This window comes from Lineus longissimus, chromosome 7 (genome assembly GCF_910592395.1).
Source record: "Lineus longissimus chromosome 7, tnLinLong1.2, whole genome shotgun sequence".
Taxonomy (NCBI): Eukaryota; Metazoa; Nemertea; class Pilidiophora; order Heteronemertea; family Lineidae; genus Lineus; species Lineus longissimus.
The window spans coordinates 16,883,725-16,897,559 of NC_088314.1; positions in this window are offsets into that span (position 1 = coordinate 16,883,725).

Genomic DNA, 13,835 nt, shown 5'->3' on the forward strand with positions numbered 1-13,835 from the left:
ACATTATGAGACGGTATCAGTTTCGTTAAAATTAATATTGACGTGCAATTCTGTCAATTTCCCAGGAAGCAGGAAATCAAATACCTTTTAGGAACTACGGTTAGGGGTTTCAAGGCGGATGAATCCACAGAAACTCTTTGAAGGCCATTCTCCAAGCGTCGTCAATGGTGATCATCGTAGTCAATCGTGATTGATCGTGATCGTGGTGATCATCCTGTGACTATGCGAGAATTTCAGCGGGTGCATGTAAAATTCGACAGACGGACCGAAGACCGGGAGATTGTTTAAAGGCACCTGATTCATCAGTGAACTAAAACGTATCATACAATCATCGGAAACTTTATTTTAACATGTGCGAGTCAGATTCAGCATAGCAATACATGGCACGATGCACACAGCACTTTCACCACTCGACGCAAGGACCCAACGCGCCGCGTAGCGGCAAAATATCAAAGCTGGCGCAACATTTATAACGGGTCACCGTGATCTCATTATGGACTTTAGCGCGATTATGGGGTATTAACTATTTTGCTGTATATTGTCACGAGGAAAGAAAAGCACGCAACTTAACGCCGACCTATTTATGTAAAGTGATAATTAGAAGGTATATAGTTCAGGAAATGTTAATAAATAATCATTCAAATTCAATATCGTCTTTTGAGAGCATTTTTAATTGTAAAAAATATATGCCTACGTCACAGAGTCTCTGCAGTGGTCATTTTATCACGGTAGGTCTCACTAGCCGGTGAGGAGGTCAGGCCTACCTGCCTCCAAAAATGACGCGACGTCATTTCAAGCATACCCCTGTTCCAGCGGCTGTAGACTTGGCAGCATCTTACTCTCACACAAACCTATACATTTCTGAATAGTTTGTCACTTGTAGAATACATCTGGCCAAGTTTCAACGTCGTCTGGACATACAGTCATGCATAGATTGATGCAGCACAATGCATGAGACACCCTGTATGTTAAGGCAAATTTGAACAATTTCACCTTTATGCCTTATAACTTCAAGATTAACAAGGATGGTGAAAAAAAAATTTCATACACATCTACTCATCACCTTGAGAAAGCCAACTGACGACTATTTCTATCTTTTGTTTGAGTTTTTTGCCCTCTTAATTTACCTTGAGAACATGTGCAATCTCACAGGAACGAGTCGATGTCAACGTCCCGTTGAGCTATAAATAGCATGCGGGGCCTGCTCACCGCGTAAGTGCACAGAAGAAACTGGTATTTTCCTCAAATAATCGTCAGAGCTACCCCCTTCACAAAAAACATCGGACATTTACATTTGAACAAGGATAGAGTAAGCCCATCTGTATCCATGGTAATCACTCGAGATTGAAGAACTAGTTTTTTGGCCGACCTGATCACCACTGGCTATTGAGACCGTAGTCTCGCGCAGCCAGAAGTTCTTTACTTATTAGTCTGGCGCATGCCAGACTTTCTTTGTACGAGACGTTTTCCAGCACGATGTATGTGGGCAGAAGCAACACTGCGCAAGATTACCTCGAGCAGGCGCTAATAATAGATTATGCTAATGAGCATACCTTCCTCATTGAGTTTTCCCAGAATGGTCCATATCGCGAGAAGCTCGGGACGGCATTGTTGTCTCTTAAAGCAACGTACTCTCTACTATACAACAGTAGAGCATTTCACTGTTGTCGATATCGCATTAAACAGTGAACATTCTACTGTGTGTTTGCTTTTGCGCACATTCTCTGCGCAACGAAGAATACCATTGAATATTATATAAATATTGCATGCCATTTTATCATACCTCATACTTTAAACCAAACCTTGAAGAAATCGGCCCAGCAGGTTTTGCACAGCGACCCAAACCACTGTCAAAGTGATTTTTAATCGGCGGATACGCAAATCATGTATGGAGCCAAGACGTGTACATTATGTACTGTAGACAGTGTGTGTTTACATTAGCAGACGATGTTTGTTTGAAGCGAGTCCAGGCCCAACTTGAATGCCTTGTACTTTCTGTTCGTGGATGTAACAGTCCCACCCAATGCAACCTACCTACTTTGTGGGTGTAATTCAAGACCATGACAGTATCACTGTGCAACTTCCTGGCTTAAAACGCCGTAAATATGCTGTTTTTTATCGCCCATTTCGTCGAAATCTTAATGGCCGCCATTTGCAATATCGCGTCATCGATGACGTCAGCCGTGGAATAATGCCGTGGAATCGTCAAAATTATCGCATGGCACGTGGTCGTGAATGACGCGACGTGATTGGCTCACATACTAATGAGGTATGATAATCTGGAATATTGTTGAATGACCACGTGTTTTTAATTTGTTCTATATATAGTTTTTGACTGTAGCCGAATAGACAATTTGAACTTGAAATTTTGACTCTTTTATTTCATTTTAGCAGTGAAGATGGGCGGCTACAGGCGGTATCATTTCCAACAACATGTCACAATAAGAGACCCTTTTCCCCTATGTGCCAGGAGTATGAGGGGTTGGGGCGGTCACAATCTGGTAAATTTTTGTCTCAAGTATGAATTTTGGCAATGATTATGGGTCGGGGTCCTATCATTCCCAGCCGCGAGTCACAATCTGGTAACTTTCTGTCTCACGTATGAAATTTGGCAGTGATCATGGGTCGGGGTCCTATCATTCACAGCCACGAGTCACAATCTGGTAACTTTTTGTCTCACATATAAAGTTTGGCAGTGATCATGGGTCGGGGTCCTATCATTCACAGCCACAAGTCACAATCTGGTAACTTTTTGTCTCACATATAAAGATTGGCAGTGGTCATGGGTCGGGGTCCCATCATTCCCAGCCGTAAGTCACAATCAGGAACTTTTTGTCTCACATATAAAGTTTGGCAGTGATCAGGGGTCAGGGTCCTATCATTCACAGCCACGAGTCACAATATGGTAACTTTTTGTCTCACATATAAAGTTTGGCAGTGATCATGGGTCGGGGTCCTATCATTAACAGCCACGAGTCACAATCTGGTAACTTTTTGTCTCACGTATGAAGTTTGGCAGTGATCATGGGTCGGGGTCCTATCATTCACAACCACGAGTCACAATCTGGTAACTTTTTGTCTCACATATGAAGTTTGGCAGTGATCATGGTTCAGGGTCCTATCATTCCCAGCCACGAGTCACCATCTGGTAACTTTTTGTCTCACGTATGAAGTTTGGCAGTGATCATGGGTCGGGGTCCTATCATTCACAGCCACGAGTCACAATCTGGTAACTTTTTGTCTCACATATAAAGTTTGGCAGTGGTCATGGGTCGGGGTCCCATCATTCCCAGCCGTAAGTCACAATCAGGTAACTTTTTGTCTCACATATAAAGTTTGGCAGTGATCAAGGGTCAGGGTCCTATCATTCACAGCCACGAGTCACAATCTGGTAACTTTTTGTCTCACATATAAAGTTTGGCAGTGGTCATGGGTCGGGGTCCCATCATTCCCAGCCGTAAGTCACAATCAGGTAACTTTTTGTCTCACATATAAAGTTTGGCAGTGATCATTGGTCGGGGTCCTATCATTCACAGCCACGAGTCACAATCTGGTAACTTTTTGTCTCACATATGAAGTTTGGCAGTGATCATGGTTCAGGGTCCTATCATTCCCAGCCACGAGTCACCATCTGGTAACTTTTTGTCTCACGTATGAAGTTTGGCAGTGATCATGGGTCGGGGTCCTATCATTCACAGCCACGAGTCACAATCTGGTAACTTTTTGTCTCACATATAAAGTTTGGCAGTGGTCATGGGTCGGGGTCCCATCATTCCCAGCCGTAAGTCACAATCAGGTAACTTTTTGTCTCACATATAAAGTTTGGCAGTGATCAGGGGTCAGGATCCTATCATTCACAGCCACGAGTCACAATCTGGTAACTTTTTGTCTCACGTATGGGCCCACTCATTGTTAGTTCAAGAAGCGGATAATAGACGGCGAAAGCATCTTGCCAACTGTGAACTGTCCACTGTGTAAGCGGAAAATGGAGACAGTGAAGAGTTCACTGTTTTGTGCGGAGCATGCTCTGCTTAAAGCACAGTCAACAGACACCCCTATACCTCACACTCAGAAACCGCAAGCGCCCACCCCTTCCTGCTATGGATGCAATATCGCTCGTTCACCAGGCTTCGCATTTTATACCACCAGTGTCCAGTGCCGAATCGTCGGAGCCAATCAGATTGCTGGACGCAAGGGCCCAACGCGCCGCGTAGCGGCAAAAAAGCGAAGCTGGCGAAACATTTATAACGGGTCACCGTCACTTATTATTGGACTTATAGCGCATTTACGGGGTTGCAACTATTTTGCTTTATAGTGTCACCAGGAAAGAAAAGCATGCGACCTAACGCCGATCTATTTGTATAAAGTGATAATTGGAAGTCATATAGTAGGAAAAATCAATAAAATAATCATTCCATTTCGTCTTTTGAGGGCATTTTTGATTGTAAAAAATATATGTGTACGTCACCGGAGTCTCTGCAATGATAATTTTATCACAGCAGTCTCGCGCAAGTAGAAGTTCTTTACCTATTAGTTCTTCACTTATTAGTCTCAACGTCTGGCGCAAAGCCAGACGTTTTCCAATACGATTTCACTACGATGTTTGACAAGAAGGAGCAGTGCGCGAGATATGCTAATGAGCAGACTTCCCTCGCTTGAGTTTCTGAAGAATGTTCCATATCGCGCTAAGCTCATCACTACTGATTATGACAGGCGTGCAACGGTAGGTATCTCCTCCCCAACTTCCACCCTAATACGGTACAATAAGTTACCATTTGATGGGAATGGGACAATGCCCTCACTGTGTATGGAGTCATAGGGATAAGAAGACATTATTCATTAGTGTTGGTACAAGTGATTTTGCCCAAAAAGCATGCGCATTCAAAAAACAAAATATGCAAGGTATCACGTACATGACCATGACGACGTGCAGAAAGTGCACTGGCCAGTGCATACCCTATGGCTATGTACTAGTAAACATGGTAAACATGAACAACATCATTATTCATCGGCAGTTCATTTTACTCCGAGCTTTTCCTGAGACATATAGCCATGATGATTAGGCCTACCATGTACCATGATCAATAACAGCACCAGATCATGTAGATGTCAACAAGTTCACATGAACCGTATAATCCCGCATGGCGCATGTGGGGCATGCGTCTAAACCAAAGCCCCAAAATCACTTGTTTTGGTCCATTTCAGTTTCACTTGTGTTTCCCCCGTCTCCCAGTCCATAATACATTTACAGTTTACAATCCCCCATCATGGCCCAACAAAAGGTCATCGGTTGACTAAAGGAACACAACTGTTCAATGTATTTATAGTTGAATGCGATCAAACTACGTCTTTTCAATCGTGGATTGTAAATTTAACCCCATGGGCCTAGGGAAGGCCCTATAACAATACTTTCGACACAGTTATTATCTCCTTTGCCTCCACCATGTTACACACAGTGCTCACTGCTGATTCTAAAATGCGCCACCTAGTCAAAACAGGACATATGTTCTTCTAGGAATAGATCTCTTTCCAATATTTCGTCATTCCACTATCGTCATCACCTCATCATACTTTCATTGACATTACAGGCACACATCCACAGAGCACTCTTCAAATCATCTACACAGTGGTTATCCAACTAGGATTATAAAGGTAATTTCTTAGCCCCGCACAGTGGGTTTCAGTCTTGATAAAGGGGCACAATTGCTAGCAGCGAGGTAGGCAAGATAAAGTTAGACGAAGTAGCCGATAGGGGTCTCTCACCCCTCAAAGTCCGTCACAACTATTCAAGCTTGTACAAGGAATACATGCAGCGCTGACTCTAACAAGACCCAATGGGAATGTCGCACAGTCATCTGTCAAAAACAAGACCTATGTTGCAGTATGATATCTTGCCAATATTTAATAATTGCACTATCGTCATCACCTCATCATACTTCATTGACATTACAGGCACACATTGACATTGACCACTGTTGCAGTCAACGACACAGTCGCTATCCAAGTAGCATTATAGAGGTAATTATCATTATCATACCTCATTAGCATGTGAACCAATCACGTCGCGTCCTTTGCGATCACGGCAAAGCCCCATGGAATAATGTCTTTCACCGTTGAATAATTTTTCATATTCCATGCCTACAACTTCAATTTCTTCATATTCCATGGCTAGAAGTTCAATACTAATATAATATCCAAGATAAAGTTACAAGAAGTAGTCAATAGGGGTCTCTCACCTCTCACTGTATGTCCACACTATTCACGCTTGTACGAGGAATACATTCAATGCTGAATCTAACAACACCCAGTGCCCTTACTCTGTATATTAGTCACTGGAAGATGGCCCATTTCACTCCTTCCTTCTACTTCACCTATAATATCATTGCAAACGCCTCAGTTCTATGATATCACATTCACTTTCAGCTGTCATGCAACGCAACAACTGTGCTATCTGCCATCGCACATCAACGAAGAAGTGCAGCCGCCCACATTCCACCTCACGTCTGTCCGACCAGCTGCAATCCTCGAGGACGCCCCACTGTACCACGATTTCACTACGATGTTTGACAAGAAGGAGCAGTGCGCGAGATAGGCTAATGAGCAGACTTCCCTCGCTTGAGTTTCGGAAGAATGTTCCATATCGCGCTAAGCTGACCACTGCTGACCATGACAGGCGTGCATTGGACTGGTACAGGTTGGAACTGAACATTGAATATGCTGGTGGTGACGCTTTCTGATGAGAAGTTGGTCGTGACTGATGCAGTATCCTTGGACTTGTCCACAGCATCGTTCAATCATTGCTCTCTGAGCTGCCTTGATTCTGTACTTACCCAAATACTAAGACCAAATGCCTGTTGACTGTGCTTTAAGAGAGACTGGCGCCATGCCTAGAGATATGACTGACCCCTATTGGCAAATTTGTATGACTTTATCTTGCCTACCTAGCTGCTGCCTATAGTCTCCCTTTAACTGCGGAACACTTCAAAGTCGATAAAATGCCATGTTCCACCTTTTAATGTGTTCAGACCGCCATTTTCAAAATAATCAAGTCAGGACACTGCCTTCTAGTCTCATAATAAATTTTGCTTTCCTCAATAATAACATTTCTTCTTCTTCAATGCTTTCATCATTCCAAACTTCTCCTCCTCCGACTTTTACAGGGGTACAGTCATGGCAATCAAAACCCAAATACTGAGACCAAATGCCTGTTGACTGTGCTTTAAGAGAGACTGGCGCCATGCCTAGTCTCTCTTAAAGCACAGTCAACAGACACCAACCCCCTCAGACTCAGAAACCACAAACGCCCAACCCTTCCTGCTACCTTAATACTTCTGGGTTAGGGGTTATGGTTAGGGTTAGACATATATTAGTCATGCAATACCCATCCGACGATTCGGCACGCGACGGTCCTCACAAAGAGCATGTAGTCGGTTCGTAACTGGTCCAACCTCGTTTACCCAGGGGTCATTACGCGCTCCTATGGTCACTTGCACTACCTGGTCGCATGTTGAGCTAAAACATATTTGATTGGTCAGCGAATAACGTTTGACATGCAAATAAAATGTAAATAATGTTTTGACACATGGCATAATCATGGCATATTGAATCGGCGAAAAGGACGACTTTTTAGACACGGATAATATATGAGCTAACGCCGATATAAAAAATTAATGGCCTCTACAAGATAATTGCGTCTTTTGAGTCGGGCCATGCGGGCAGCAAAATAGAACCGAAGAAGCACGTGTTACAAATGCCAATCGCAGCAATGTGAAAATATTATTGAGATAATTGCTCAATTTTACAATTATTTGGTCGGCTTCAAACGGTTTTTGGTCATGTTGAAACAGTGCTGACACGTAGTGCCCAAATAGTCAGGTCATAGGTCAATCATAATACGTCACTCCCAGATTCTGGCGATGACGCGTCATATGACATAGGACTCATTAGGGAGTTTTTTTTGTATTCATGCGCGGCCAACCAAAGTCATTGATTTCATGGTCCTCACAGCATACCAGTGTTGATTTAGCAGTTGTTTTGGCAAAGACATGTTATTTGGAATTTCTGAAACCTGGAGCGCTACTCAATAGGCGGTTAACAAGAAACTACACATTTTACTGTTGTTGCCGACGTATTTGTACACTGAACTTTGGATGTGCGTCGGGCCCGTGTTGAAATGCCGTCCTGTGCCAGTTGGTGCGTTTTTCGCAGATTTGTGCAAAGTTCAACATATCTCAAAAGTTCAATGGGTGACCCCGATTTTTTATTGATTTTTGTGTATCGTAAGCAACTGTCTTACACGGGAGAATGGTCGCTGTAAGAATTGTATAATATTTGGGGTTTTCCGTGATTGTCCGGCCCACTTGGCAATATTGCCACTTGGGATGGTGAACAGAGCTAGGAACCAATGCAACGCTTATGATTTAAAAGAAATAAAATGCTCGATTTAACATCCAGCAGAATCAAGGGAATCGGGCGTTTCCAGAGATATACGACACAAATGGGTTGTCCTCATGCAATCACATTGGAAATGCATTTTGAAATAGATGTTACGTCCTGTTAACGGGGCACGTCATCATCGCGTTCATTCGGGAAAAACTCCCTAACAAGACCATAGACGAGAGGCAAGACCACCATTGATTTTTTAAGCCTTTTAGCAGTTCAATTGTCAATGTTTGACCGCGACGCATCAAATACTGCGTGGGGTTGTGAATCTGAAATTTTGATATGATATTCTGGACAGTCGGGCAAGTAAATGGTGAAAAGTAAACTGGTAGTTGACCACAGAAATGTTTTGATAATCGACAAATTGGACAATCATTGATATTTCCACTCTTTTCAGCCAACTGGCAGAAAAATCTCAAAACACGCCCCCTATTACCAAATTAGCAAAATTCGAAATTAATTTTTTCATCAAATAATGTCTTTATATCTGTAGACTTGCCACAGCGTATATTTTTTCAATACCTCTCCAAATATGTACTTGAGAGTTAAAAACATGCACTCGTCTAATTGATAGGCCTGGACCTCCAACCTATGAATATTCATTGGTGGTATTGTCTCACGAATGTACAGGGTCTATGGTGCAGCCATTTTGAATTGCTAATCAAGTAGACCCCGGATGTAGAGGTTGGGGTCTGTGGCGCAGCCATTTTGATTTGCTAATCAAGTCGACTCCGAATGTACAGGTTGTAACTGGTCCTACGTAGGGTTTTCCAAGGTTGGGTTCGCTGCAAGTGGTGACATCTGGCGTTTTCAGTAGCTAACTTAAACTTTAATGCCTGTGTTCTCCAATTAAACGGATATCGGTACGCCATTCGAATTTACACGTGGGCCAGGAAAATAGAAATACAGTTATACGCAATGCCATAGTTGGTAGTGCATTTATCATTTCTCACCAAATGTGACTCTAACAGTAATTCTATTCAAGTTTCTCATCACCCTATCACCAAGACGGGCCACTTTAATCGGTGTGACTACTTGCATTTATGATAACAAATATTGACTGGCAACTCCTGGTTTTGTTTCCTGGTATTATTTCCTTGCAAAGATATTCATTGAATCCATAACTACACCCGATTCATGAGTACAAAAGAAGACATATATTGAGTTTTATTTCGCATGACATGCTCAAGCAAGTGCAGGCAGGTTAGTGTCTCATCTTTCGGTGGGAGAGCTGGCCTGGGTATTGGCAAAAACGCAGACAGTTTTGTCTATCATTACCTTCTAAATCAAGGCTAACACAATATTTAGCAGCGAACTTCGCAAGATGAAGTGTAGAAGTCCTACGCCATGCTTGCGCGTGATGTTGGGAACTCACAAATCTAAAGAGGTTTTCATAGATCCTACCATTTCCATATAAGCTTATAAATCATTCTAACCATTTGAGGCATGCTTATGTCACAAGAATCAGGCAACAGTCGGCCAATAGGAGCGATAGCCATTTGATTATGAGCCGATTTCTTGTAAACGTACAGTGTAAAAGCCCCTCATTTTGTGTCATTCAAACTTACCTATGGAACACTTTTGCATGTTACTCCATTTGGGCTCAAACACAAGAGTATCCCTTTAATTTTTTAAAGGGAGAACTGAGTTAACAGCTTGGCCGCCAGGCGGCGCCCTGACCGATCCCGCGAGATCGCGCCGATCTCATGCCGCCATATTCAGTCTTTACTCTTGTGCTTCAACGAAGCACATCGTTTTTTCAAAGCTGCCGTGAATTCGATTTAAAACCAAATTCAACCAGCCAAGTCTGCGATTTTTGGGTTCATTCACCTTCGGAGTAGACCGCCAAACTAATCTTGGCATTAGTATTGTCCAGTCTATTTAATTATAGACCTTTCTTAGCTAGCTTAGTCGACCCGGCTCCATTATTTTGATCTTGGTAGGGTAGATTTACGTAGGCTATTCTCTTCTCTATTGTAATGAACAAGACTCAGATCCATTGCAATAGTGATTAATTCAAGTAGGCATGTTTTCCTTTCCATTAATAATTGCGTCCTTTCTGGCCTACTTGGGGTTCCCAGTGTTTTTATTGGCATTGGTACCATTTTTTATATGGCGTACCCCTCCGACGGCGTCCTTTGTCTCACCACAAAGGACTTCGTCTGGTGGCGGGAAACGGGCCGCGAAGACACCTAAACCCTCTTCCGGTTCCGTTTCCGGGCAAATAACCCGGAGGTCTACCAGACCTTCCGCCACCACCCCTTCCGTCAGCCGAGTTCCGGTTCCGGCCGCGGCTGCGAAGGATGCGGGATCAGACATTATCAATGTCTGTGGTCCCAAGGGAGACTTACATCCAGTAAGTCTCCAAGGGTTTAATATACCCCGGACCTCAGGGAACCTTCCGGTTCCTCTGTCGTCCGCTCCCCCGAGTACAAGCCCTTTGTACCCGCGGGAGCACCCTGCTTCCGGTCCGCCGATTGCAGTTCCGGTTGCTGACGCGGGTTCCCGTTTTTCAGTAACCGAAGACTCTACTGGGGGTTTTTCTCAGTCTTTACTGCGAAATAACCCCAGTCCTCACGGACACAGTAGAGTAGGGACGGACTTTATAACGCCACCTCCGAAACGCCATGCGTCTTCGGTAACAGCATTTCCGCCCTCCGTACCTCCTCCTAAAAGGGCAACCGGTAGCTCCATACCGGCGAAGGAGTTACGGGCATTTCCGGTTTCGGACTTCGTCCTACCGGAAATGCAGGCACCTCCCTACGTTGGCCAACCTCTTAGGTGGAGCCAACCGGAAGTGCCACCCCCTCCTCGTAGCAGAGGCGTCGTTCCCATGGAACGAGCTACGCAGAGGGGACATCTGTACTCTGGTTCAGAATATGGGCAACTTCCGCTTCCGGAAGACCCATTCGCCCGTACATACGGCTTCGAAGGTTCGCTTATGCGCTCACCCTCTCCTCAACCGCCCGTCGTTGAGAGAAGCCGCATGTCGGGTCCGGAACCCGAGTCGGGACAGCAACTGTCCCAGCTCATCCAGATGGTAGCGAGTCTTACTGATAGACTCAGCCATCTGGAGCAGGGTTCCGTTTCCTCTGGTGCGCCTGGTCCCATCGGATACCCACCATCCGACTCCTCTATTTTAGAGGAATTTTCTGAGAACGAGAGTTCTCAGCCAGGCTATCGCTCCCCCAATCAGGAGGAGCTGTCACCAGAGGAGGCCAGTATCTTGTCGGATATGAGGACACTCAGATCCTTGATCAGAGCGTACCTCCCGCAGGATCTGTGCCCTACCCCGCCGGAACTGCCAGCCTAATCAACACCGACCTTTTCACTTTGGGGACAGGAAGTGGATCCCAATCCACAGGTCTCTCAGGGCTCCACTCGGGCACTTGAATTCCTTCCTCCCTCCCCGTCGGTGGTGGCAGTCTCTGAACTTTTGGAGCGTACAATCAGAGACTCCCAAGGCGCCCACCAACGTACTTCCATCCCTGTCCTTCCGGCAGCCGGACCGGAAGCTTGGTGTAAACCGGGGAAGTTGTTCACGGCACAACTTACTTCCGTTAGGCAGTACCGCGCTGACTATTATCGAGTCAGCTCGGCCGGCTGTCCAGCTGCAGCATCGACTTCCATATTAAAGGACGATGTACAGCTGGACCAACTTGTGCCTAGGGTGACCTCCTCCTCGGCTTACCGAGAACTCAGAGCACAAGAGGGTCTGGCCAAAAACACGTTAGCGGTGCTCTCCTACGCAGAGCACACTAACCTGGCCCTAGCCAGATCCCTAAAGGATAATGAGTCACTATCTGATGACACAAAATCGCTTGTGACATCCTTGTCACATTCGATTAGGCACGCTATTGCTCTGTCCGCCAAGACCGCAGCAAATAGCGTCCTACTCCGTAGAGACGCCGCACTGGGCTCTCTCAATGTCATCAGATCCCTCCAGCTGGAAGGGGCCTTAAGAACCGCTCCTATGGACGGTTCTTTCCTGTTCGCAGATTCTGTACAAGAGGCGGCTCAAGTACAGAAAGATTGGGACAAATTATATGCCCCCACTGCGACACAGAGGGCCAAGACCTCTCTACCTAACGCTAGAAAGATAGAGAGGCCCCAGCAGGCATCGGGTTCAATCCCGTACGCCAGGCAGGTCCTGCCTAGGCCTACCCCGCCTAGTCAGCCTGCTCCTGCTGGATCGTTCCGACGGGAAGCGGAGGGTCGCCGGACTGGAAAGAGGAAAAATACTTCCTCTAACGTGGGTGGATCCGGTCCGACTAGGCACTCCTTTCGTCCAAGGGGTGCAGGCTGGAAGAAGTGACTCCCCCCTCCTTTCTCCTCCCGGACGCAAAAAGGAGCCGGCTTCGGTAGTCGGGGGCCGTCTGCAAAAATGTGCAGACGTTTCGGACGATTGGTGCCGCAAGGGGTCCCCAGTCCCAAACATGTTGAGGTACGGAGTGAAGCTAGATTTCAACCGTACCCCCCCCCCCCCCCGACTACCATATATCCAACCCCAGTTCAGCCACCGAAGGACCCAGTCAAGGCCTCTGCCCTCCAAGCAGAGGTCGCGACATTACTGGAGAAGCAAGCTATCCAGGTCCTTCAAAATCCATGTTCCCCGGCTTTTACAGCCACGTTTTCTTGGTTCCCAAGAAAGCAGGGACATGGAGGCTGATCATAGACCTTTCCAGGTTAAACACCTTCTTGAATGTTCCTCATTTCAAGATGGAAACCACCAGGTCTATAGCAACGGCGATACAGCCCAACGATTGGGCGGTATCGATGGATTTAACGGATGCGTACTTACATGTACCGATCCATCCAGACTATCAACACTTCCTTCGATTCCATTACGAAGGAAAGACGTATCAATTCAGGGCCCTGCCGTTCGGTCTGGCATCGGCACCCCTAATTTTTACAATGATAGTCACAGCCTTCGTCGCTCCCTTTCATGTGATGGGGTTCAAGCTCCATCACTACCAAGACGATTGGCTACTCCGTTGCAAATCGCGGGAACTACTACTGCAACAACTTCAGGTTCTGAAGCAAAAAGTAGTTTCCGCAGGTTGGATTATCAACGAAACAAAGTCAGAATTCACACCATCCCAAGACTTCGTTTACGTTGGAGTTCGGTTCCTTACGGCCATAGGGAAAATGCTGCCCCCCCCCCCCCCTAGACAGGATAAAGAAAATTATTCATCTCGTCGCAGAATTCAGAGGAAGAACTCAAGCTTCCGCAAGGCGATGCTTGAGCCTTTTGGGACTTCTGAATTCGGCAGCAGACCAAATCCCTCTTGGCCGTCTATATATGTGTCCCATCCAGATGTTTCTAATGTCTATCTGAACAACGGGGACATGTCCATAAGGGGTCTATGGACAAGGGAGGAGACCATTCTTTC